Source organism: Hypanus sabinus, chromosome 13, assembly GCF_030144855.1.
Source record: "Hypanus sabinus isolate sHypSab1 chromosome 13, sHypSab1.hap1, whole genome shotgun sequence".
NCBI lineage: Eukaryota > Metazoa > Chordata > Chondrichthyes > Myliobatiformes > Dasyatidae > Hypanus > Hypanus sabinus.
Window position 1 is genome coordinate 93,362,501 of NC_082718.1, and position 26,742 is coordinate 93,389,242.

The window sequence follows — 26,742 nt, forward strand, 5'->3', positions numbered from 1 at the left end:
GATCTCTGAGGATCTAACCTGGTCCCAACATATCGATGTAGATAAAGAAGGCAAGGCAGTCTATACTTTTATTAGGAGTTTGAAGAGATTTGTCTACAAATACACTCAGAAACTTCTATAGATGTACCATGGAGAGCATTCTGACAGGCTGTATCACTATCTGGTACGGAGGGGCTACTGCACAGGACTGAAAGAAGCTGCAGAAGGTTGCAAATCTAGTCAGTTCCATTTTGGGTACTAGCCTACAAAGTACCCAGGACATTTTTAGGGAGCAGTGTCTCAGAAAGGCAGCGTCCATTATTAAAGATCTCCAGCACCCAGAGCATGCCCTTTTCTCACTGTTACCATCAGGTAGGAGGTACAGAAGCCTGAAGGCACACACTCAGCGATTCAGGAACAGCTTCTTCCCTTCTGCCATCCAATTCCTAAATGGACAGAGAAGCTTTGGACACTACCTCACTCTTTTAATATACAGTATTTCTGTTTTTGCACATTTAAAAAAATCTATTTAATATATGCAATTGATTTACTTGTTTGTTTATTATTATGTTTAATTTATTTTTTTTTCTCTCTGCTAGATTATGTATTGCATTGAACTGCTGCTGCTAAGTTAAGAAATTTCATGTCACATGCCAGTGATGATAGACCTGATTCTGATTTTCCATTTGTGCTCAGTAATAGAGTCCTAGAGAGATATGACCAGAATGTTTGGAATAGTCTGCTTATACAGGCTGCCACTGTCTACATCTCATCCTTGCCCTGTACCTACTATCCACACCTCCACATCCCAACTGCTAGTGTCCCAATCTTCACCTCCCCCAGCTCTCACCTTCCGCCAACTCCCCAGTCATCATGGACTCTCCTTCACTACTGCACAGGTGAGAAGGGCTCTGGGGAAACTCAGACACGGTAAAGCATTGGGACCGGATGGTGTGAACCCCAGGGTCCTGAAGGAGCGTGCTGTGCAGCCGTGTGGAGTTCTTCAGCGCATTTTCAATCTGAGTCTCAGCCTGGAAAGGGTCCCGACTATGTGGAGAACATCATCTGTGGTCCCGGTACCCAAGAAGGGCCAACCAAAAGTCTTGAATGACTAGTTTCCAATGGCCCTAACCTCACACATCATGAGGCCCCTAGAGAGGCTGGTTCTGGCTCACCTCTGACCCCTGGTCAGATCAGCCCTCGATCCCCTGCAGTTTGCCTACCAGGAGCACAGTGGAGTTGACGATGCTGTCATCTACCTGCTGAACAGAACCTACTCCCATTTGGACATGCAGGGCAGTACTGTGAGGATCATGTTTTTGATTTCTCAAGTGCCTTCAATACGATACAGCTCTCATTGTTGTGGGAAGAGCTCCATTCAACGCAGGTTGGCACTTCCATGGTAACCTGGATAATGGATTACCTGACTGGCAGACCATAGTCTGTGTGGCTTCAGAGCTGTGTGTCAGACGTGGCTATAAGCAGCACTGGGCCCCACAGGGGACTGTATTGGTTCCCTTCCTGTTTACCCAGTATACCTCAGACTTTAGATGCAACATTGAGTCATGTCATCTGCAGAAATTCTCTAATGACAGCAATAGTTGGGTGTATAAAGGGTGGATGGGAGATGAATACAGGCCTTGATGGAGGACTTTGTCAAATGATGCAAGCTGAATCATCTACAGCTCAACATCAGTAAGACAAAGGAGATGTTGATGGTCTTTCGGAAGACCGAGCCTGCACTGCTCCCTGTTCCCACTGATGGTGAGGACTTGCAAGTAATGGGGTACACCTGGATGACAGACTTGAGTGGAGCACCAACACAGAGGCTGTGCACAAGAACAGCCAGAGTCGCCTCTACTTCCTGAGGAGACTGAGGTCCTTTGGAGTATGCAGGCCTCTCCTTCATATGTTCTACTAGTCAGTTGCTGCCAGTACAAACTTCTATCTGGTGTGCTGGGGCAATGGCATCAACGTGGGTGATACCAACAGGCTCAATAAACTGATGAGAAATCTGGCTCTGTTATAGGAGTCAAACTGGACACAATGGAGACTATGGTAGAACAAAGGACCCTATGGAAAATCCTGGATATTCTGGACAGTGTTTCTCACCCTCTGCATGCCACCTTGGCTGAACAGAGGCCTTTCAGTAATAGACTGAGGCACCTACACTGCTTCAAAGAGCGCTATATGAGATCATTCTTACCCTCAGCCATTAGGCTCTATAATGAGTCAACCTATAGCTGGGGAAGTGACGACTCCCTCCTGTTAGACTGCTTGAGGTAACTTACTTTTTATTCTTTCTTACTTCTCTTCTAATATTTATACATCTGTGTACTTGTAATGCTACTGTGACTGTCATTTCCTTTGGGATCAAGGAAGCATCTGTCTATCTTAACTAATCATCATTCTGAATAACTAGTATCCAAAATCGTTAAACATCAAGTTACAAAGTAGAGATCAAAACTGTGTGATGAACGGCAATTAGCTTGCAGAATCTTAAGATGCTGCACTCTCCGATGAAGATCCATTTGTTTTGGAATACTTACGGTAAATCTTCCTTCTCCATGGGATATTGTGCAATCATTAAATAGCTTGTGAGAGGTTTGTGGAAATCTCCAGTTGCAGTCATCTGCACAGAGTTTTTATTCCTGTGAGACAATAATTTTGTGGTGGCAATAAAATGATGAACAGAGGGTTTTTTTTTGTAAAACTAATAGCTTGTAAAACTCAGGTGCTCTCAGGAAATTCTTTGCTCTAGTTAATGATGTCCTCAAATGTTGGCAGTGTCAGTCAGGCAGCAACTGCTCCAGCAAAGTCTCTAAGCTAAGTGACAAGGTTACAAGGAGATCAGTTCTGTGCCATGTTAATCCCTTAAATCCTGAATGTCCATGAGAGTTTTTATGTAGCGTTGCCTGAAATTTCTTTGCTAAACTGATGGCTGTGCAGTTATTGAGCTGAATAAGCACAGTGCCTATCTTGGTCCAGTTGCTCTCCATTGGGGAACAATGAGCTCTGAAAGGAAACCAGAGGTCCACATCCTCATTGGAGGATCAGAGGTGGAGAGGATCAGAAACTTTAAATTCCTTGGTGTTATTATTTCAGAGGATCTGTCCTGGGCTCAGCATACAAGTGCAATTATGAAGAAAGACCTTTCTTGGGAGCTTGGGAAGATTTGATATGACATCTAAAACTTTGACAAACTTCTATAGATGTATGGAGTATATTGATTGGCTGCATCACAGCCTGGTATGGAAACACCAATGCCCTTGAACAGAAAATCCTACAAAAAGTAGTGAATACGGCCCAGTCTATCACAGGTAAAGCCTTTCCCACCATTGAGCACATCTACATGAAGCACTGTTGCAGTCAGGGACCCCCACCACCCAGGACATGTCCTTTTCTCACTACTGCCATCAGGAAGAAGGTACAGGAGCCTCAGGAAGCACACCAACAGGTTCTGGAGCATTTATTACCCCTCAACCATCCAGCTCTTGAACCAAAGGGGATAACTTCACTCAACTTCACTTGCCCCAATTTTGAAATGTTGCAACAACCTATGGACTCACTTTCAAGGACTCCTCATCTCAAGTTCTTGATATTTATTATTATTTATTTATTATTTCTTTTTGTATTTGCAAGGTTTGTTGTCTTTGGCACATTGGTTTAACACCCAAGATGGAGTGGTGTTTCATTGATTTTATGATGATTATTATTTTATTATGGATTTAATGAGTATGCCAACAGGAAAATGAATCTAAGGGTTTATACTTTGATAATTTACTTTGAACTTGGAACTGTGAACTCCGCATTGAAAATTTATCGTCGCCATTTCTTTTAGCAAAGTTTTGGCAGTGGGCTAGAAGTCATGAGCTCAACAAGAGCTAGGAACAGCCAGAATTCCCAGGAATGACAGGAATGAAGGGGTTAACATATGAGCAGCATTTGATGGGTCTCAGCCTGCACCTTCTGGTCGGGGGGGGGGGAACCATATTTAAACCTATTGAAAGGTGAAAGGTGTAGGTATAGTGTACATGGGAAGGATGTCTCCTATAGCGAAGGAATCTTGGACCAGAGGGCACTATCTCAGAATGCAAGAACGTCCCTTTAGAACAGAGATGAGGATGAATTTCTTATGCCAAAGGGTAGTGAATCTATGGAAATCATTGCCACAGGTGGCTGTGGCGGCTAAGCCACAGGGTATACTTAAGGTGGGTGTTGATAGTTTATTGATTAGTGAAGGTGTCAAAGGTTATGGGGGGAAGGCAGGAGAATGGGGTTGGAGGGATAATAAATCAGCCATGATGGAATGGTGGAGCAGAATTGATGGGCTGAATGGCCTAATTCTGCTCCTATGTCTTACGTGGAGTTCTGCTGCTTTCTAGAAAGAAAAGTTGGAAAGTTATAAGATCTCTTGTCATGGACTACCCAGGTAGCTCTCAATCGCTTCCGCAGACACATAAAACAAATTTTCCCCAGTACAGGATTTTGCATTGGGCTACAAAACCCAAAATGATGAGTAACTAATTAACTAACATAATAACCAGTCATGGTTGCTGCAATTACAGCTAACAAGATGACAAATCAAGGAAAATGGGTCATGTGATTAAAGATGTGGTCCTCTAAATTATTTGTCATAAGTGTTCTCGTTCCATGAACTTTATTGCACATTGTGCATGAAACTTGGACCTCAAGGCATAGGAGCAGAATTTAGCCATTTGGCCCATCGAGTCTGCTCCACCATTCCATCATGACTGATTTATTGTCCCTGTCAACCCCATTCCCCCAGCTTCTCCCCATATTATTTGACGCCCTGACTAATCAATAACTTATCAACCTTTATAAATATACCCAATGAGCTGCCTCCACGGCTGTCCATCGTATTGATGCAGTTAAATCTGATGAAGCTTGGTCCAAGTCAGTTACTTTTCTTCTCCCTGTTAGTGGAAAGCTGATTATATTTGCTGACTCATCTACACCCTACGATCCTTTTTGCCCTTGCTCACAAAGTGGCTGCAGAGCATTATTCCTAACAACCCACTTCAATTTCAGCGGAAGCCATCCTTCCCTTTCTATGCTCTTCCTCACCTTCCCTTGTGTTGATATTGTTCATTATGTGCCATTATCATACGATGCACGTGATCACGGTCTTTCCATGACTATGATTGTTCTTGACAAATTTTTCTACAGAAATGGCTTGCTATTGCTTTCTTCTGGACAGTGTCTTTCCAAGATGGGTGACCCCAGCCATTATCAGTACTCTTCAGAGATTGTCTATCAGGCATCAGTCGTCACATAACCAGGACTTGTGATCTGCACCAGCTGCTTGTGTGACCATCCACCACCTACTCCCATGGCTTCCTGTGACCCTGAATGGGGTGCTAAGTAGGTGCTACATCCTGCCCAAAGATGGTCTGCAGGCTAGCGGAGGAAAGGAGCATTTTACACTTCCTTTGGCAGAGACTTATCTCCACCCCGCCACCCAGATGTGTTGACATAGCATTGTCATTCAGCCCAGCCCTTACAGACAAGATGCACAAGTCCCACTGTTATGCTTACTAAATATTCATCTCTGGCTACCTTTACAACATCCTGCATGCTTAGAGCATCCTGAAATATCCGTCCCTTCCAGTTCTGGCCTCAAGCACATTCCTGATTTGAATTAATGTAACTCTGGCAATTTATATCATGAGCTGTCAAGTTCTAGGATTATGTACTCTTCAATGTCTGCCTGTTTCTGCTATTTGCTCCAACATCACTTTATGTAGATCTGCTCAATGTTTGATGGAGTTCCCTTGAATTTCCGAGGAATGTTTTCCTGTGTTACAGGTCACAGTTCATCTTCTCCGCCCCAGCAAAATAAGAACACAAGATACAAGGGAAGGGGTCTGAAGAATGCCCGATCTGTATGCTAGAGCACATGCAGGTAGGTAGCGCATCTGCCTCTCTTCTTTGTGGGTAATGAGACTGGGAGCTCATATCTGGTGACAGAATTAAAAATATATCATGCTGATTTCATTTCATCAATGTGTGAGCAATGAGAAGACTTACGCTGAGAGGGACTGTCAGAATTGTCTTTTGCCATATCTAATTCAAATCCCTTCCTTTCATCTTCCTCCCATACATACACCAACAGCTGTTGAATGACACTTTACATAATTACATTCCTTCTGAGGATGTCACATTAGTTGTTCTTCCTTGGGTTTGGTTAAGAGTTAAGTTATTCCTCTGCCACCCTCCAACATCATGACACCACCAATATCTCACCGCTGCCATCAGGAAGAAGGTACAGGAACCTCAGGACTTGCACCACCAGGTTCAAGAACATTACTACCCCTCAACCACCAGGCTCCTGAACCAAATGAGATAACTCCACTCAATCTCACCTGCCCCATCACTGAAATGGTCCCACAACCAATGGACTCACTTCAAAGATTCTTCATCTCATGTGCTTGATATTTATCACTTATTTATTTATATTATTGTTTCTTCATTTTGCATTGGTACGGTTTGTTGTCTTCAGCACTCTGGTTGATTGCCCTAGTTGGATGGGTTTTCACTGATGCTGATGTAGCTATTATTCTGTAGATTTGCTGAGCGTACCCATAAGAAAATTAATATGGTGACATGTATGTACTTTGAGAATAAGCATTACTTTGAAATTTGGACTTCAATGAGCCTGATGTCCACCCCTCCATTTTGATGAAAATATTCTACTAGTAACTCTGTTCCCTACTGGTAAAGAGTTGGTAATGCACTCAGTGGCTGTACACCTGCTCCTCAATGCAAATATCTAATCAGCCAATCATGTGGCAGCAACTCAATGCATAAAAGCATGCAGGCGTGGTCAAGGGGTTCAACTGCTATTCAGACCAAACATCAGAATGGGGAAGAAATGAGATCTAAGTGTTTCTGACCATGGAATGATGCTGTTGGTGCCTGGAGAGGTGGTTTGAGTGTTCCAGAAACCGTTGATGTCCTGGGATTTTCATGCATCACAGTCTCTAGAGTTTACAGGGAATGGCGTGGAGACTAAAGACATCCTGTGAGCAGTAGTTCTATGAGTGAAATGCCTTATTAATAAGAGAATGGCCAGACTGGTTCAAACTGACAGAAAGGTGACAGTAGCTCAAATAACCATGTGTTACAGCAGTGGTGTGAAGAAGAGCATCTCTGAATGTACAACAAGCCTAACCTTGAAGTGGATGAGCTACAGCAGCAGAGACCACACCAGGTTTCACTCCTGTGAACATCTTATTAGGTATACTCCTGTACCTAATAAAGTGGCCACTGAAAGTGTGATTCAATAGCTTGAAGAAGGAACTGCAATAATCATCCATTAGGTCAGTTCTGATTTCAGGTGTCTTTGAGCTCTGGGAATGATTAGCCATTAGCAGCCTACATGTTGTTCTTGCATTGGCAAACTTGTTCCACACATCTGCAGGATAGGATGAAGCTCTAAGCTGAAAGAAAGAACCACAATTGATCCGAGAGGCACTGGAACGGAAGTCCGGACTAACTGTGCTGCAGCTGAGATCCAACATCAGACATCCAGGCATTTTCAAACCAAACAGATAAAACAGACCCTTCAGTGGATCACACAGTATCCCAAAAAGGAAATCAGGCAATTTAGAAGAACAGAAAAATCCAATTACCATCAGGACTTTATTAAAGTTTTATTCAGCTATTTGAACTAGAGCTGCTCTTTAGTTCATTGATCCCTCTGCTTTAAATTATTTATCTCTGTGCATTAGTGAGGAAATTAGATAAGAAAGAAGTAAAGTGAAAAGAGACTCCTTTTTTTCAGTCATCATTAATTTATAAAATATACATATGAGAAACTGCCAGCCATTTATAGCCATTTCAATTATCCCAATTGTTTTTTTTCCCCCTGTAAAAGAATAGTTTCCCATTCCCAGACTGTGAATGGGATCATTCCTAACACAATCTTGTGCATGTGTTCTTGCTCAGATTTGCAGATTATTCAAGGAAACAAAATCTCCATTAGTTCAGAGACATTATATATGACAGATAAAAGGTTTTGCTTTGTGCTTGACTCAAAGCTGTTTTCTATAAATCTATGCACAATATTTTAGTCACTGCTCAAGTGCACCCTCAATTTTTTAAGCTAGTCCTGGGCAATTCACTTATTGTCAATGTTTCCCGGTGTGTACCCCCCTCGCACTTTCCAAGTGGTAAAGCCTGCTTTACTTGTATGTGAAATGATATCATCCTTTTTCAACTCTGTGCAGTTTTTCAATTTGGTGGCAGGGTGGAGATATGTCTCTACCAAAGGAAGAGTAAGGCACTCCTTCACTCTGTTAGCCTACAGGTCATCCTTGGGCAAGGTGTGGCACCTGATTAGCCCCCGGTCAGGGGCACGCGAAGCCATGGGAGACGGTCGTATGAACAGCAGGTGCATATCACAAGTACTGGTTATGTGACCACTGATGCCAGGCAGACAATCTCTGAAGTGTTGATAATGGCTGGGGTCACCTCTCTTGTAAAGACACTGCCCCGTAGATGGCAATGGCAAACCACTTCTGTTGAAAAATTTGCCAAGAACGATCATGGCTATGGAAAGACTATGATAGCCTATGTCGTACAACAGGTTTAAAAGCAGCCATTCTATATCAATATTAATAAAATGAGGGGTCTCTAAAGTTGCTGCCACATAATATATCACATTGACTGGAATTACTGAATAAGTGAACCAACAATTGTTGATTTGGTCATAATTCCCATAAATATGAAGGATTCTGGGAGTGTCCAATCCCAGGCTAACGTTCCCAGCACTGAAACTCTCTTTACTTCCAGCCAATCACACCAGGCCAGCTACATCATTTTGCGTGCCTGTCCCCAGGCTCCATAAACACACACTCTGTTTTGAGCTCTACAGTGGGAGGAGATTACCAATCAGTCAAAGAGAAAGAAACAAGAATGAGCTTCGTCGAAGAAGTGCATCATTCAGAATCAGAATCAGGTTTATTATCACTGGCATGTGTTGTGAAATTTAACTTAGCAGCAGCAGTTCAATGCAATAATGGGGAAGAAAGAAGACAAAATAAAATAATAATAATAAATAAGTAACTCAATTACAGTATGCATATATTGCATAGAGTAAAAATTGTATTAAAAATAATAAATATTAAAAAGAGAGTTAGTGTCTAAGGGTTCAATGTCCATTTAGGAATCGGATGGCAGAGGAGAAGAAGCTGTTCCTGAATCGCTGAGTGTGTGCCTTCAGGCTTCTGTACCTCCTACTTGATGGTAACAGTGAGAAAAGGGCATGCCCTGGGTGCTGGAGGTCCTTAATAATGGACAGTGCCTTTCTGAGGCACCACACCTTGAAGGTGTCCTGGGTACTTTGTAGGCTAGAACCCAAGATGGAGCTGACTAGATTTACGACCCTCTGCTGCTTCTTTTGGTCCTGTGCAGGAGCTAACCCCCCCCCCCCCCCAATACCACACAGTCAGAATGCTCTCCACAGTACATCTATAGAAGATTTTTCTTTTTATATCTTTTTATTAATTTTAAACAAACATAAGAGAAACATAGATACAGAGAGTTTGAGAATACATAATTAATAGTTTAAAGTATAAATACAAATAGATGATAATCCATATATAATAACCTCCCAAACTCATAGTGGTTACAAAAAAGGAGTAAATAAGAAAAAAAAAACTAACCCACATAGGCCATTGCATTATGTCAAATATACACAGCAGCATCAATAACTCCGTACCTCCATCCAAATAATTAAGGATAATAAAAGTAAGATTTAGGAAAAGTCAGTTTAGCTCATATGAAAATGTTGAATAAATGGTCTCCAAGTTTCTTCAAATTTAATTGAAGGGTCAAAAACAACACTTCTAATTTTTTCTAAACTCAAATACGAAATAGTTTGAGAAAACCACTGAAATATGGTTGGAGGATTAATTTCTTTCCAATTCAATAGGATAGATTTTCTAGCCATTAACGTAACAAATGCAATCATCCTCCAAGCTGAGGGGGATAAACAACTATTATTCACCATTGGTAAACCAAAAATTGCAGTAATAGGATGCAGTTGCAATTTGATATTCAGAACTTTTGAAATAATACCCAAAATATCTTTCCAATAATTTTGCAAGCAGGGGCAAGACCAAAACATGTGGGTCAATGAAGCGACTTCAGAATGACATCTGTCACAGGTTGGATTAACATAAGAATAAAATCGAGCAAGTTTATCCTTAGACATATGAGCCCTATGTACAACCTTAAATTGTATTAAGGCATGTTTAGCACAAATAGAAGAAGAATTGACTAATTGTAAAATTTTCTCCCACTGCTCAGTGGGTATAAGACAATGAAGTTCTTTTTCCCATTCCTTCTTAATTTTCCCTGATACTTCTGGCTGTATTTTCATGATCATATTATAAATGGTGGCTACTAAACCCTTCTGGCAAGGATTCAGAGCTAAATTTTTTTCCGTAATGTCCATTGGACATAATTTCGGAAAAGACTGTAACATGTTATTCAAGAAATTTCCAACTTGCAAGTATCTAAAAAAATGAGTTTTAGACAAATTATATTTATTAGATAGCTGTTCAAAGGACATAAAACTATTATCTAAAAATAGATCACGAAAACATGTTGTACCTTTAGTTTTCCATAATACAAAGGCGTGATCCATAAAAAAGAGGGCCAAAAAAGAAGTTAGATATAATAGGGCTTGATAAGATAAACTTATTCAAGTCAAAGAATTTACGAAATTGAAACCATATTCGTAATGTATGTTTAACTATAGGATTGGATATTTGTTTGTTTCAATTTAGGTAAAGCAAAAGGAAGCAAAGATCCTAAAATAGAAAACAATGAGAAGTCTTGTACAGATTTACATTCCAAATTTACCCATTGTGGGCAAGATACTATAATCGATTCTTGTGTCCAAAATATTAAATATCGAATATTAACTGCCCAATAGTAAAATCTCAGGTTTGGCAAAGCCAAACCACCCTCCTTCTTAGGCTTCTGTAAATTTTTTTTACTTAATCTAGGATTTTTATTCTTCCACACATACGAGGATATTTTGGAGTCAATAATATCAAAAAAAGATTTAAGAATAAAAATTGGTAATGCTTGGAATAAATATAAAAATTTGGGTAATACTATCATCTTAATAGCATTAATTCGACCAACGAGTGACAAAGATAATGGGGACCACCTGGTAACAAGTTGCTTGATTTGGTCAATTAAAGGTAAAAAATTAACTTTAAATAAATCCTTATGTTTCTTGGTAATTTTAATACCCAAATAAGTAAAATGATCTGTAACAAGTTTAAATGGTAAGTGTTTATAAATTGGAACTTGCATATTTAATGGAAATAATTCACTCTTATTAAAATTCAGTTTGTAACCAGAAAAGCTACTAAACTGAGTAAGCAAGGACGAAATAGCAGGAATAGATCTCTCAGGGTCAGATATGTATAGTAACAAATCATCAGCATATAACGATAACGTATAAGTCCCTTCCCCACGAGTAATACCAAAAATATTAGGTGATTCACAAATGGCAATTGCTAAAGGTTCCAAAACAATGTCAAATAATAAAGGACTTAAAGGACAGCCTTGCCTCGTACCACGGGATAACTGAAAAAAAGGAGATCTCTGATTATTGGTAAGAACCAAAGCCAAAGGTTTATAATATATTAATTTAATCCATGATATAAATTTTAAACTAAAATTAAAATTCTGCAACGTATTAAATAAATATGGCCATTCAACTCTATCGAACGCTTTTTCAGCATCTAAGGAAATAACACATTCTGGTATTTTAGATGGAGTATAAATTATATTAATTAATTTTCTGATGTTAAAAGATGAATAACGGTTTTTAATAAATCCGGTCTGATTTTCAGAAATAATTTGAGGTAATATATTCTAATCTAGTGGCCAAAATTTTGGTAAAAATCTTAGAATCCGTATTCAGCAAGGATATAGGCCAATAGGATGCACATTCAGTGGGGTCTTTATCTTTTTTAAGAATTAGATAAATGGAGGGATCATAAAAAGATTGTGGTAATTTGCCTACAGTTAACGCATCTTTAAAAATTTTACAAAGCCAAGGAGAGATTATAGAAAAAAAGGATTTAAAAAATTCTGCAGTATAACCATCCGGACAAGGGGCTTTACCTGAATTCATTGAAAAAATAGCCTCTTTTATTTCGGTTTCTGTAATAGGTGCATCTAGAAATACACTGTCTTCTGTTGTTAATTTCGGGATATTCAATTTTCTTAAAAATTCGTCCATTATGGAAGAATTCTCAACAAATTCTGATTGATATAAAGAATTATAAAAATCTTGAAAGGCTTTATTTATCTCTTTATGAACAATTGTCAAAATGCCATCGGGTTTACCAATCTTGGTGATTTGTCGTTTAACCGAAGCAATTTTCAATTGATTAGCCAATAATTTGCCAAATTTATCTCCATGTACATAAAACTGGGCTCTAGATTTAATTAACTGATTTTCAGTCAAAGAGGATAATAACAAACTATGTTCCATTTGAAGTTCAACTCTTTTTTTTATAAAGTTCTTTATTGGGGGTCACTGAATAAATCTTATCAATTTCTTTAATTTTATCGACCAATATTAATAATTCAGAATTAGTTCGTTTCCTAACTCCAGGAGAATATGAAATAATCTGTCCATGAATAAATGCTTTAAAAGTGTCCCATAATGTTCCAGTAGAGATCTCTTCTGCAGAATTTGTTGAAAAAAAGCAAATCAATTTGTTGTTTAATAAAGTTAAGTAAGTCTGATTCCTGCAGTAAAATAGAGTTGAACCTCCAAGATTTATCATTAGAAGATGAATCCATTGTCTTAATAGATCAAAACTGAGGCTGTTCTTTATTTGGAACTTTGAGAAAATGATTGAAACTCTTGAGGGTCAGTATGTGGCAATTCACACTGGATGTCCCTTGGACTTGGGCTGCTTCTTGTTTAAGTTTTTTAAATCAAGGAAGATGGGGTTAGTGCAGGGAAGTGGCACTGAAGTAAGAGACCATCTCTGGACTTAGTCAATGGTAGAGTGAAATAGGATTGATGAACGGAATGCTTCTATTGCTTACATTCTTAAGAATGAGAAGGTTAAGAGCCCTGCAGGACAGAAAACTGGAAGCGGAGTGTTGGACTGGTGCTCAGATGGAGTCAAGAAGATTAGAAAAACTCCACCAAGAATCTGAGTTTTGAGTAAAAGTTAGAGAAATCACATCACAACGATTGTGACTTTTATTTACATTGTGACCTTAGCTCAACTAGACATCTTCACCTGATTCACAGAAGTGCCATCAAACAAAGAAATACTGAGAAAGACGACTTAAAGTTGGGACAAGAAGATAAAGTTTGAGGAGCTCCTTAAGAAAGCGAGCTAATGTGGTAGAGTGGTTTTGGGAAGGAATTCCAGGAGTAGGCTCTGAAACATTGCCTCCACGGTAGAGCAAATTTGTGGAATACAGAAGATGTCAGAATTGATGGAAGAGTGTAGCATTGGCCAATATTACTGAGATTACAGAAGAGGAGACCATAGAAAGATCTGGATATGAGGAAGAAAGCTTTTGTACTATTACTTAACAGGGGGTCAATACAGGTTAGTATGTTGTTCCAAATTGGATTCCGTATCATTGTGCACAATGTTTTAAGAGCCTTGACTAACAAGGATTTTGGGCACCTAGAAAGACACCAGAGGAAATCAGGGACAGTGCCATCAGTAGGGACAGAAACAATGTGCTAATGTGAGTCAAAGTGATAATCGACACTCTGCCAATGCAAACAAAAACTAATCTTCATAAATTCTACTTGATGTTTTAATAAGTACAAAATTTGGACAAACAAAACAAATACTTCTTTCTTTCTAAATCTTTTTATTAATATTAGTAATATGGACAGAATACAGATGATATATTGATAAAGAAATTACCAACATACACATTCCATTACATATGAAAAAAAACATACATAATAGTTACAATATAAATGAGTTTACCAAGACATAAGCCATAAGATATATGTATGGACATAGTAAATCTAAATATTTCATAATGTATAATATAAAAAAAAACAGAAAAAAGAAAGAAAAAAAAACAAAAAAAATTGATATAATGCAAAACTAACTAATCTAATCTAATAACTATAACTAATAAGTAATATAAAAGAAAGAAAAACAAACAAAAGAGAAGGAGAAAAAAAAAGTGGGCTGTTTATAATATCTCACAAAAATAAGTATTCATCAATTCATCTATATTGTTGAATTGGAAAGAAATTGATCCTCCCACTGTATTTAATTGGTTCTCTCAAACTATGTTATGTTTAAATTTAGAAAAAATTAGAAGTGGTACTTTTGAGACTTCTATTAAATTTGAAAAGTTATGGAGACCATTTATTCAACATTTTCATATGATGTAATATGACCCTGTGCCAAGTACATTTGATTTCCTAGCTTTTAGCTTATGTATTTTGAGAGGACCGGAAGCGACGGCATTGATGAATACAAAACAAATACTGACGATACTGGAATACTCTGCAAGTTAGCATTTATGAAACAACAAAAAGGTTCTGACCTTTTGCTAGCATTTGAACTAATGGATTATTCAGAGAAAATACTGCTGCAATTTAGAAACAATCACCACCCTATAAGTTCTTTGAACTTCAGTTATTTAGTTACTAATGAAACTCCTGAGTGAGGCATCATTGGCCAGATTTCTAGCGGTGCACTTATTCTGAACAGCTCTCCTTGGTTGTCAGACGTTTAACCACATCCCAATGGATCTACATGGGAAGCGTAACGATCAAGGAAGAGTGGTGAGTGCAGTTTGAAGTTAACTGAAGCTTCAGTTTATCTTTCCATGTTTGAACATCATTACAAAAGAATGCATGAAGATGTGAAAGACAGGCCCTACAGTTCATCAAGGAGACATTACAAGGTTCGAAGTGATGGGAAACAATGTTGAATTGACTGGACAGGTTACGTAATGAACAATATTGAAATCTGTCAATAATGTCATTTGGGAAAGTTACAAAAGCAAGTCATCAGAAGATTATTATGCTTTATTTTTCCAGCCCCAAATCTCTCTCTTTGAATCTTAGAATCTTTGAGTGTTTCTGCCACGCATGCTTTTATTGATCATACATATATAACCATATAACCATATAACAATCACAGCATGGAAACAGGCCATCTCGGCCCTCCTAGTCCGTGCCGAACTCTTAATCTCACCTAGTCCCACCTGCCCGCACTCAGCCCATAACCCTCCACTCCTTTCCTGTCCATATACCTATCCAATTTTACCTTAAATGACACAACTGAACTGGCCTCTACTACTTCTACAGGAAGCTCATTCCACACAGCTATCACTCTCTGAGTAAAGAAATACCCCCTCGTGTTTCCCTTAAACTTCTGCCCCCTAACTCTCAAATCATGTCCTCTCGTTTGAATCTCCCCTACTCTCAATGGAAACAGCCTATTCACGTCAACTCCATCTATCCCTCTCAAAATTTTAAATACCTCGATCAAATCCCCCCTCAACCTTCTATGCTCCAATGAATAGAGACCTAACTTGTTCAACCTTTCTCTGTAACTTAAGTGCTGAAACCTAGGTAACATCCTAGTAAATCATCTCTGCACTCTCTCTAATTTATTGATATCTTTCCTATAATTCAGTGACCAGAACTGTACACAATATTCCAAATTTGGCCTTACCAAAGCCTTGTACAATTTTAACATTACATCCCAATATATATATGTATATATATATATATATATATATATATATATATATATATATATATATATTAAAAAATAGGTAAAATCTTTTTGAATCACTGGGCACCTTCTAAAAACCTGTACATTAGTAACAGTGACTGAACTATATTGTCAAAACGGATATCAACACAGATCAGCTTTTCAGCCCGGTTCCCTTCATAAATCAGCAGATGACAATCCTTGCAGGCAGTGTAGGTGTGTGCAACACACTGAAATGTAACACTACAATAAGATTAGTACTGATTCTGCTCCAGATGTTGAACAGCGAGTGCAACATTCTATGATTGTTCATAAACGCATGAACTTCCAGTCTTGATTTACGCTTCTGACAGTCTTGCAACAAGGAGAAGCGGCAGAATTTATTAAGTCTTACCTCTGTAACCCCTGTCAGCCAAGGTACTTTTAGATGAGCGCATGGGAAAGAGGACTCACATAGAATCTTGCTCAGGAAATAAATCAGAGGCTTTATGGGGGTCTGAGCTGCTGAAAGGTAATGTGAAATTGTATATCCTTTGGACTGCTCCCCTTTTGCAATCGAAAAAGCTGTAACCCCCATGAGGATGTTAACAGATTTCAGTACTTCTAAAGTACCTGTAATTTATTTATGTTTTATTTATAAATACAGTGCAGAATTAGCTGCGCTGTATCAAGCTGCACCACCCGCAACCCAGCGGTCTAACTCTAGTCTACTCATGGGACAGTTTACAGGCAGGTCAGGCAGCATCTATAGAGATGAATAAACAGTCAACATTTTGATCCAAGACCCTTCTTCAGGACTGAGAACGGAAGGGAAAGTCGCCAAAATAAAAAGATGGGGAGGGTGGGGAAGGAGGCTAGCTGGAAGGTGATGGGTGAAGCCAGGTGTGTGGGATTGATCAAGGACTGGAGAAGAAGGAATCTGATAAGAGAAGAGGGTAGACAATAGGAGAATGAAGAGGTGGAGGGGACCCAGAGGGAAGTGATAGGTAGATGAGAAGAGGTAGAAGGTGAGAAGTGAGGATTAGAAGAAGGAGGAGGGTGAGAGGCTACCCAAATTCAGTTTGAACTTTGTTCTCCCTGGGTTTCTTGACTGTGAGCTTTCTCTCTGCCTCTTCCTCCTGCTGATCCTGCCCCTTCTCACTTACCACAGGCTCTCCCTCTCCCTCTCTCTCTCCTCAAGCCTGATGAAGGATCTCAGCCGGAAACATCGGCTGTTTATTCTCCTCCATTGATGGAGACTGACCTATCGAGGTCCTCCAGAGTTTGTGTAGGTTTCTCTCCTCACCTGTGTGCTTCATAACTGGAAGCTTGGTTACCTGGTCACTCAGATAATGGAAACGTTATTTCAACTCTGAGTCTAATTCTATCGCAGTTTAGGGGTAGAATTTTCTCTACTGTTTGCATGCCGTTCAATGGCATGAGTTAACTATCAATGCACAACAATTGTTAACCTGTAGACACTCTTTTGCTTAATTGCAGATAGCATAATGCTCTACCACACAGTGAAATCATTATGTTTGCCAGGAGATAAGACATTGTCCAGTTTGATTTGTTACACGTGATACATTCTAATTGCACATCTTTGAATAGAATCACTTTCAGCCATGCTAAACTTCCATGTTGATTTACAGTAGCTGCAAAGGGATGTGCACGTAACTAGTGACCGGCAGTATGGGATAGTCTCCAATCCCTGCACACATGCGTGCCCACTCTGCCAGCAAGGACCCTCTTGTGTGAGAGAATGAAATGTGCTGTTCCATCTTCGGAAGGAGAGCAACACTGAACAATGAACAGAGTGAAGTATCTCCATCCCTGGCCTGGAAAAATATCAAGCACCTGTACTCTTTACCACGGCTATCTTGATGGCTACTGTCGGTGCAGTGCCTTCCCTACCCTGGTTGCAGATATGGCAGCTGCAAGGGAAACTTCCAGTAAGCTTGCCCTTCACAAGGCACAAGAACCTTCTCAAACGAGACCCGAGAAGGTGAATCCCATATTTCCCTAGATGTGCCCCCTGCTGAGACCCCACTTCCAACTTCGCTTCATCCTTCCTGCTGCTTGTTTTGCTCTGAATGAATGAATTGACTTTATTTCTTACATCCTTCACATACATGAGGAGTAAAAATCTTTACTTGCGTCTCCATCTAAATGTCCAATGTGCAATCATAGTAATTTATAATAAATAGAACGGTCAATGTAACATAGAGTACACTCAGATCAGCATGAGTTCATCAGTCTGATGGCCTGGTGGAAGAAGTTGTCCTGGAGCCTGTTGGTCCTAGCTTTTATGCTGCAGTACCGTTTCCCAGATGGTAGAAGCTGGAATAGATTGTGGTTGGGGTGACTCAGGTCCTCAATGATACTCCGAGTCCTTTTTACATGCCTGTCCTTGTAAATTTCCTGAATCATGGGAAGTTCACAACTACAGTTGTGCTGGACTGTCTGCACCACTCTCTGCAGTCCTGTGATTGAGGGAAGTACAGTTCCCATACCAGGCAGTGATACAGCCAGTCAGGATGCTCTCAATTGTGCCCCTGTAGGAAGTCCCTAGGATTTGGGGGCCCATCCCAAACTTCCTCAATCGTCTGAGATGAAAGAGGCGCTGTTGTGCCTTTTTCACCACACAGCTGGTGTGTACAGCTGTGTACAGCTCATGGTTAAGCTGTGTTCTCAGTAGCACATCCAGCTCTGGCAACAAGATGGTCTTCTACATGTGTTACCCCACTCTATCCATCTTTGTATATTTACCTTAGAACCACTAATCCGTCATTGAATTGTAACAAGCACCAAAAGAAATGTTACCTGAATTATCTCTTTAAATAACCCGTGTTCAGCCAAGAAAAGTTAAGAGAGGGAATTGGTCGAAGAAGTTATCTTCAAATGAGAACAGTGGTGTCAAATCAGTACTGCCCAGTGACTGACACGTTGGATCATCTGCATACAGTTAGGATGCGTCCAGGCTGATTTTCAGAAGCACCTAAGTCAGATGACATTTTGATCCCCAGTTGCCACCAATTACGTCCAACAACTGCACCACTCATCCCAACTTGATTCCCATTGTGCCCATCTCCTTTTCCTTGCCATCATCCCCAACCCGTTAAACCACCAAGTCAGCTAGCTTTGAGCTGGCCTCCTATAGTAATTGGAGTGTGTATACCACATGGGTTAAGCCTCCATTCTGTACAGAGAAGACTGATCCGGCACCTTCTTTGGCGCTTGGAAATCAGGTCCAATAAACTGCCTTCTATCCAGCTAAGCACACATCTAATTGTCTACTTGTTAATTGTACAGATTTTCCAAATTGTTTTCATCCACCTTAAATCCTTCCATGCTCTATTCTCCAACAATGGAATGACAGGCAAGCAATTCATAGATTTCTGCCACTGTTATGCCTAGTACTATTGAACTAAAGAGGATGAGACCTTTACAAACTAAGTCGCCCTTTGATTCTGTCTTCAAACACCTCCTGTAGTAGATCAGGTGCTTGGGGAAATGCTGGAGGGAGCTCATGGTTTATGCATCAGTAATGCAGTGTCTGAGCACAAATACTCCACACTACAAAGCTGCCACAATAAGGTTTTCATTTTAAAACTAACTGGACACAAAAGCAGAATGTGGGCACCATGCCAGACAAGAATGTTTACAAATCTTTTCTACATCTCTTGTCTGTAATCTAAGCATATTTATCCCATTCCATTCTCTTATTCCCTGGTGGGATTATTCTACTACTGGACTAGGCTAATTCTGAATCACGGCCTGTTTTAATTTATTTGTTCATGGGATGTAAATATAAAAAAACCAGTTCAGTATTTATTATCCATCACTGTTTCACCCCAGAATGAATGGTTTATTGGCCATTTCAGAGTAAACTACATTGGTTGGTCTGAACTTTACATAAGGGCAGAGAATTCCTTCCATAAAAGGACATTAATAAAACAGGCTTTCATTGTTCAATTACAAATTGTGTTGATTTTTGTTTAAATATAATTCTGTGATATTTTAATTTAATTTCACATGTTGGTTAATTTATTTTAAAAGTACTTAAGTTCCACGTCAGCAAGTTCAGGAACAGTTATTACCGTACAACCATCAGCCCCTTGAACCGATGTGGATAACTTCACCCACTACAACATTTTGTTTTCAAGTTCTCTGCAATTTATGTTTTCGGTATTATTTATTTATTTATCTGCACGATTTGTCTTCTTTTGCACATTGGTTGTTTGTCAGCTTCTGCTAATGTACAGTTTTTAATCAATTCTATTGTATGCCTGCAAGAAAATGAATCTCGAGGTAGTTCATGGCAATATAAACAGTACTCACTTTGATAATAAATTTACATTGAATTTTGAATCATCAGGAAACATCCAAGAGCATTCCAGCTCCTGTGAATAAATTGTGAGCACAAAGTAGCTGTCCATTGTGGATTAGAAATGTTTTGCAGGAATATAATGGAATCAGTCTGTTGCGACACGAGCAGTAAATGGACAAATAAAGAAAAAGATTCACAGAGTATCATATTTGAGTATTTTAATGTACTGTACACTACTTATTAAAAAGTTTGAGATGAGAGTGTTAGCCAGAGTGTAGGCTTTTTTTTGCATAGCTGAGAGTGAATAATCCTGTGATGACCTCAGGAGAAATGATTATTCAGTATCGCGAGTCAATCAGCTCGACTGTAGTGAATTGCCATGGGTGCTAGTCGGTGGAAGTGCAACAGCCAGAAAAAAATACTCTTAATAATTCTAGAGTATTGATAGGTTCAGCAAGTGCAACTTAACTACAGGGAGTAAAAACCAAGAAGATGAAGAAAAATTCCATCGAGACTATGGATAAAATAATAGAACTTAGAATCGATGTTCCATAGAAGAAGGCTATTTACCATCAAATCCATTCCAGTATTCTGTTGAACATTCTATTTGGTCCCATTTCCCTGCTCTCTCCCTGAGGCATCAAAATGTTATGCCTATTCGGTTTCTCTTTCAAATCATTGATTGCATCCATTTCCACCAACCTCAGAAGCAGCAAATTCCAGGTCCCTGCACTGTGAAAAAACGTCCTTCCTCACATCCCCTCTATCTCTTGCATAGACCCTTAGAACTGGTGGCTCCTCGTCCTTCTATCATTAAATAATGAAAGCATTGTCTCTTTGTCCTCCTCTTCTAAATCTATCATAATCCTGACTCTTCTGCCAGCTTCCTCACCAGATTCTTCATTACTGTGAGAACAATCCCCACCTTCCAGCTAAAATCCCTCATTTCTCAATAGGGTTCAACAGGTATATTTAATGTCAGTGACATGTATACAACATACATCCTGAAATTCTTCTTCTTCGCAAACATCCACGAAAACAGAGGAGTGTCCCAAAGAATGAATGACAGTTAAATGTTAAAACCCTAAAGACCTCCCCAGCTCCCCCCTCCCACGCGTAAGCAGCAGCAAAGCAATGACCACCACCCCACCCCAGCAAAAATGCAATGTCCTTGCAGGTGATACGTTAATTTTTGTGCAAGGGAGTGGATGGGGATTTGGAGCCTCATATCCTCATTGGTGTTTTTCTGTTTGGGGTTTCTTTTTGTTCTTTTGTGCACCAGAGACGGTGTTGGGGGTTTGATGTTATTTTTGCTCCTTATGGGCGATAGGTTAGTTTTTCTGCCAGGGAGGGGGTCAGGGGTTTGAAGTTCTAGCTGCTGCTTTCAGGTGAGCAATCTGTTAGCTTTTGTGCGAGGGAAGTGTTGGGGGGGGGGGGTTAGGGGTTTCTTTTCCTTTTTCATGTGGGGGGTTGATGCCTTTTCTTTCAATGACTTTCATGGCTTTCCTGTATTTTATGGCTATCTGGAAAAGACGAATCTCAGAGTAGTATTTTGAGTACATACTTTGATAACAAAATTAACCTGCTGAACCTTTTTTTAAATCTTTTGCTTTGGCAGTTCAAGTTGATGGACCTGCTAATCAGAAACAAAATACCAAGTCTGAAATAAAAATAGAACTGTTAAAAATATTTAGCAGTTCAGGAAGCAACTGTGGGAAAGAAATAATGATAACACTTCAGGTTGATGAATCAATGTTTGGACAATATTCAGTCATATCATATTTGATCAAATTCTTTCTTGAACTTGGTCAGCACAACATTGTGGGCTGAAGGGCTGAAGGGCTGTAATGTGCTGTAGATTTCTATGGTTCTATGAACATTTTCAGTTACTAAATCTGCCCTCTATATGTAAAACTGATTTCCTCCAGCATTTGGGGTGTTTTCCATTCCTGTCTCCCTTTCCCATTTCATCTCCTTACCTGCCCATCACCTCCCTCTGATTCTCCACCTCCTTCCCATTTTTCCATGGTCTTCTGTCCTCTCCTATCAGAATCCCCCTTCTCCAGCCCTTTCTTTCACCAATCTACTTCTCCCCTGCCCCTCTCCTGGTTTCACCAATCACCTGCCACCTTGTACTTCTCCCTCTCCTTCCCTCACCTTCTTATCCTGCCTTCTCCCCTTCCTTTCCTGTCCTGATGAAGGCTCCCAGCCCAAAATGTCAACTGTTTACTCTTTTCCATAGATGCTGCCTGGCCTGCTGAGTTCTTTGTGCGTGTTGCTAAAAATATCAGTATGAAGACATTTTTTTTTAAATCTGTAGCAACTTCCCACTAACTAATTTATCTGAAAGATATACTGTGAGTGAAGGATAGCTACAAACAGATTATGAGCATAAATTGAATCTCTATCATTGGCAGCATTATAGTCACCAGGTTTAATTGAGAATGGCATTCCCCAATCATCTGTGTATGGTCTCTATATGTGGTCTTTTAAAAAATTAGATTATTCAGCTCCCTGGGTAACTCTACTCGTATTGCAGCCACATCCATGCATTATCATGAGATTTCGTATTACTTAGATCATTCTGAAGGCTGTAGGAAAGCACTTGAAATCATTTATAATGTTGTAAGAGATGCTTGTGTGCATCAGTAACTGAAAAGCAAAGAAACTGAAGCTAAAGAACAAGCACCACAAGGGGCTCTATGAGCTCACCTTTGCTCTCTCACGGAGAAACAATATTAACCCCGAGGCTGCAGAACGTTAAATTCTTTACTTTTTTTTTGTCTTACTTGGCAAGCCATTCTATCTTTTAAGACTTCTGGTCATATTGATCACGATGGAGAATGCTTCCATGGCAATTAATCATTTATTGATGTATCGGAGTGCTTTTTGAATCATCCCACACCACATGCAAATATCTGCACAGACCCTTAAAGGATTGGGGGCAGGGCTGCAGGTTTGTTTAGTTCGGTCTCTGGATAATAAAGGAAGCCTTAACATCAAGGTCTTTCACTCCAAGGCTGTAAATTCCTTACACTGTCCTTGGTAAGATAAGGTTGTTTGGATATGAAATACTGCATGTAGATTGAGAAATTAAGGATACTGCCGAGCATAAAAGAGTTGAAAGCTGACTAAATAAAACCACCCCTGTACTCTATTCATCCTCCCTTCAATGTGCTCACAAGTTCTGTCATTTACTGGACTTCACCACCAAGCTTAATGCTCCTTTGAAGCACAATATCCAAACGAGTTTTGTGTACTGGAAGTTTGAACTGCATCTGGTTTTAAGATCATCTGTTATCAAATATTCCTGCAGTGAATTCCAAAAATGATTGTGCTCTAACAAACTGGTTTGTGCAGTTTATCAAAGATGAAAAAAGCTAAATTATGGTAAATACCAGGTGAGGAGAACTTTATGTAAATGCTTTCATATTTTGGCATTGTGTCATTCATAAAGATGTCAACAAACTAATATAAGGTACGAAAGCTCACACTGCCTGAGGCACAATTCCCATCCAAGAGCTGAGAGGATGCATCGAATTACCCAATGACACTGCCGGAGATTTTTAAACTACCAATGAATATTGCTAACATGGTAAACTCCGACTTTTCTTAGTAGTTAATGGTTCCACATCACAGTCAGACTCCTTGATAATCTGTGGGTACCGTTGGCCCACAGACTCTGTGGCCGAGGCGGCTAAGACCCCTCATATTGGACAGATTGCGTTTGCTCATTTCGGTCTGGAAGTGTATCTGTCGCTATATTAGATAAAAACAAAGAAAATAATTGCATCCTTTCCTCAAATTGGAAACTGATGTTTAGCCATTTGCAAGCACCAGGAAATGGGACTGATGCCTCTGCAGGGCCTCTCTGCCTTTAGGGCAGCCTGCAACGCCAAGTCAAGATGTTAATATTCAGTAACTGTGAAGCCTCTTTTGAATGAATTTGAACTCCACGTTTTCAATTAGCATTTTTCTTGTTCCGTTCACCAGCTTTGCCTGCTTCTGGCTACTGCCACTCCGAGCAATCTCTCCTACTCCGCCGCTCAGCTCTACACACATGATTCCCAGCTTTAGACAAGAACCCCTCTCACAGGAGGACCCTTTGACTCTCACAAGATCACTTTGATACTACTTACTTTCCTTTTTATCAACCGGCATCTTTGCAGTTTACTGACCCCTTTGAACTGTAACCCAAGGTCGAATCAGCAAAGGGTTTATTATCACCGGCATATATCGTGGAATTTGTTAACTTAGCAGCAGCAGTTCGATGCAATACATAATATAGAAGAGCAAGAATAAATAATAAATAAGTAAATACATACATAAATTAGAATATACATATATTGAACAGATTAAAAATTGTGCAAAAACAGAAATAATATATATTTTAAAAGTGAGGTAGCGTTCATGGGTTCAATGTCTGTTTAGGAATCGGATGGCAGAGGGGAAGAAGCTATTCCTGAATCACTGAGTGTGTGCCTTCAGGCTTCTGTACTTCCTACCTGATGGTAACAGTGAGAAAATGGCATGCACTGGGTGCTGGGGGTCCTTAATAATGGACGCTGCCTTTCTGAGACACCACACCTTGAAGGTGTCCTGGGTACTTTGTAGGCTAGAACCCAAGATGGAGCTGACTAGATTTACAACCCTCTGCAGCTTCTTTTGGACCTGGCCAGTAGCAACCCCCCCCCCCCCCCCCACCACCCCATACCAGGCAGTGATGCAGCCTGTCAGAATGTTCTCCATGGTACATCTATAGAAGTTTTTTGAGTGTTTTTGTTGACATACCAAATCTCTTTAAGCTCCTCATGAAGTATATTTGCTGTCTTGCCTTCTTTATAGCTGCATTGATTAGGCAAATACATCATTTAGACACAGATGCCTCAACCAATACCTCAAAATTTCAGGGCCTCAGCCACAATCTAAACAGACCACCAATTCGACAAGAATTAACATTAAAATAACCAATTGGACTAAAAAAAAGTCTTACCTCTTCACCCCAAAATTGATTACCTGAAGCACAGTGAAATGTTTCTGACACGCGAAGCACTATACGATTGTAAAGACTCCTGTTTTCTCTAGAAATAATTGCAAGATTTAGATGCTCCACCTTAACAAGCCATTTGCAGCGTTCTGTGGAGAAACAATAAGGCTGGAAATTCAAGCAAACTGTCTTTTTGCGATTTTGAAGAGAGAAATCAACCTAAGTTTCTTCAGCCACAACTCGGACATTTGGATAACAGTCAGGAAAGAATTCCATGTGGATGTAAGCATTTGATTTCCTTGAAACTGATCGGAATTGATCTGTACAATGTGGAGAACAGATTTTGTTTGCTTCAATTATACTAAATACAACAAAACTACTTCCCTTGCCATCATAGTGAAGAAAATAACTTGAGACACCTGGTAATGAAAACCTTGTGGTTTTTATCACCAACTAAACCCCTTCCATCTCCTGCATATACTGCAGGTGCTTTGGCATCCTGCCTCACTGAAATCTACTCCATTGCTCAGTGCCCACGTTACGCACCAACCTCTCATTCAGCACCTTTGCTGAAAGTCGACCTTGGCAAGCACTTAAAGTTCCCTGACTTCCTCACATCTTCATCACTGAGGCCCGACATGATCATTCTGTCAGAAACCTCCAAGCAGGTGGTCGTGGCAGAACTGACAGTGCCTTGGGAAGACCGGATTGAGGAGGTGTTTGAGTGTAAGAAAGCCAAGTACCAAGAGCTGGTGGAGCGGTGCCAGAGACGGGTGGAGGGCACGATGTGAGTCTACAGAGGCAGGGTGATGAGGTTTTGCCCGCTGCTCGCTGTGCAGAACCAGCTCTCTCCTTGCATTGAGGGGCTGCAAAGAAAAGAGCCATCAGGACCTGTGGAGAAGCTGCTGAGTGAGCCTCCAGATGGCTGTGGATCACGAGGTGAGACCCGTGTTCAAAAGTAAAATTTATTAGAGTACGTACATGTCACCACGTACAACCCTGACATTCTTTTTCCATGGGCATACTTAGCAAATCTATAGAACTGTAACTGTAAACATCAGGAACTATAAACTAAATGAACTGTGCAAATACAGATATAAATAAATAACAAGCATGAAATAATGAGAGAAGAGTCCTGAAATGAGTCCAGTTATCCCCTTTTGTTCAAGAGCCTGATGGTTGAGGGGTAGTAACTGTTCTTGAACCTGGTGGTGCGAGCCCTGAGGCTCTTGTATCTTCTACCTGATGGCAGCAGCATGAAAGAGCGTGGCCTGGGTGGTGAGGATCTTTGATGGATGCTGCTTTTCTACAGCAATGTTTCATGTAGCAAGCTCAATGGTTGGGAGAGTTTTTCTCAAGATGTACTGGGCTAAATCCATTATCCTTTGTAGGATTTTCCATTCAAAGGCATTGGTGTTCCCATACCAGGCCATAATGCAGCCAGTCAGCACACTTTCCACTACACATCTTAGAAGTTTGCCAAAGTTTTCAATGACATGTGACTCCTCCGCTGACTCCTGAGGAAGTAGAGGCGCTGGTGTGCTTTTTTTGCAATTACATTTATATGATGGTCCTCTGAGATAATGACAGTCAGGAATTTAAAGTTACTGACCCTCTCCACTCTGATTCTCCAATGATTACTAGCTCATGGGCCTCTGGTTTCCCTTTCCTGAAGTCAACAATCA

General features: G+C 40.0%; 1 long non-coding RNA gene across 1 annotated transcript in view; it reads left to right on the top strand.

Moving 5' to 3' along the window:
- The window catches only part of LOC132404162 (uncharacterized), a 115,641-nt gene that overhangs the window by 13,798 nt on the left and 75,101 nt on the right, over window positions 1–26,742 (top strand). Inside the window, exon 3 of the long non-coding RNA XR_009515437.1 lies at window positions 5,809–5,905. This is a non-coding gene — a long non-coding RNA (uncharacterized LOC132404162). The remainder of the gene's footprint in view (window positions 1–5,808; window positions 5,906–26,742) is intronic.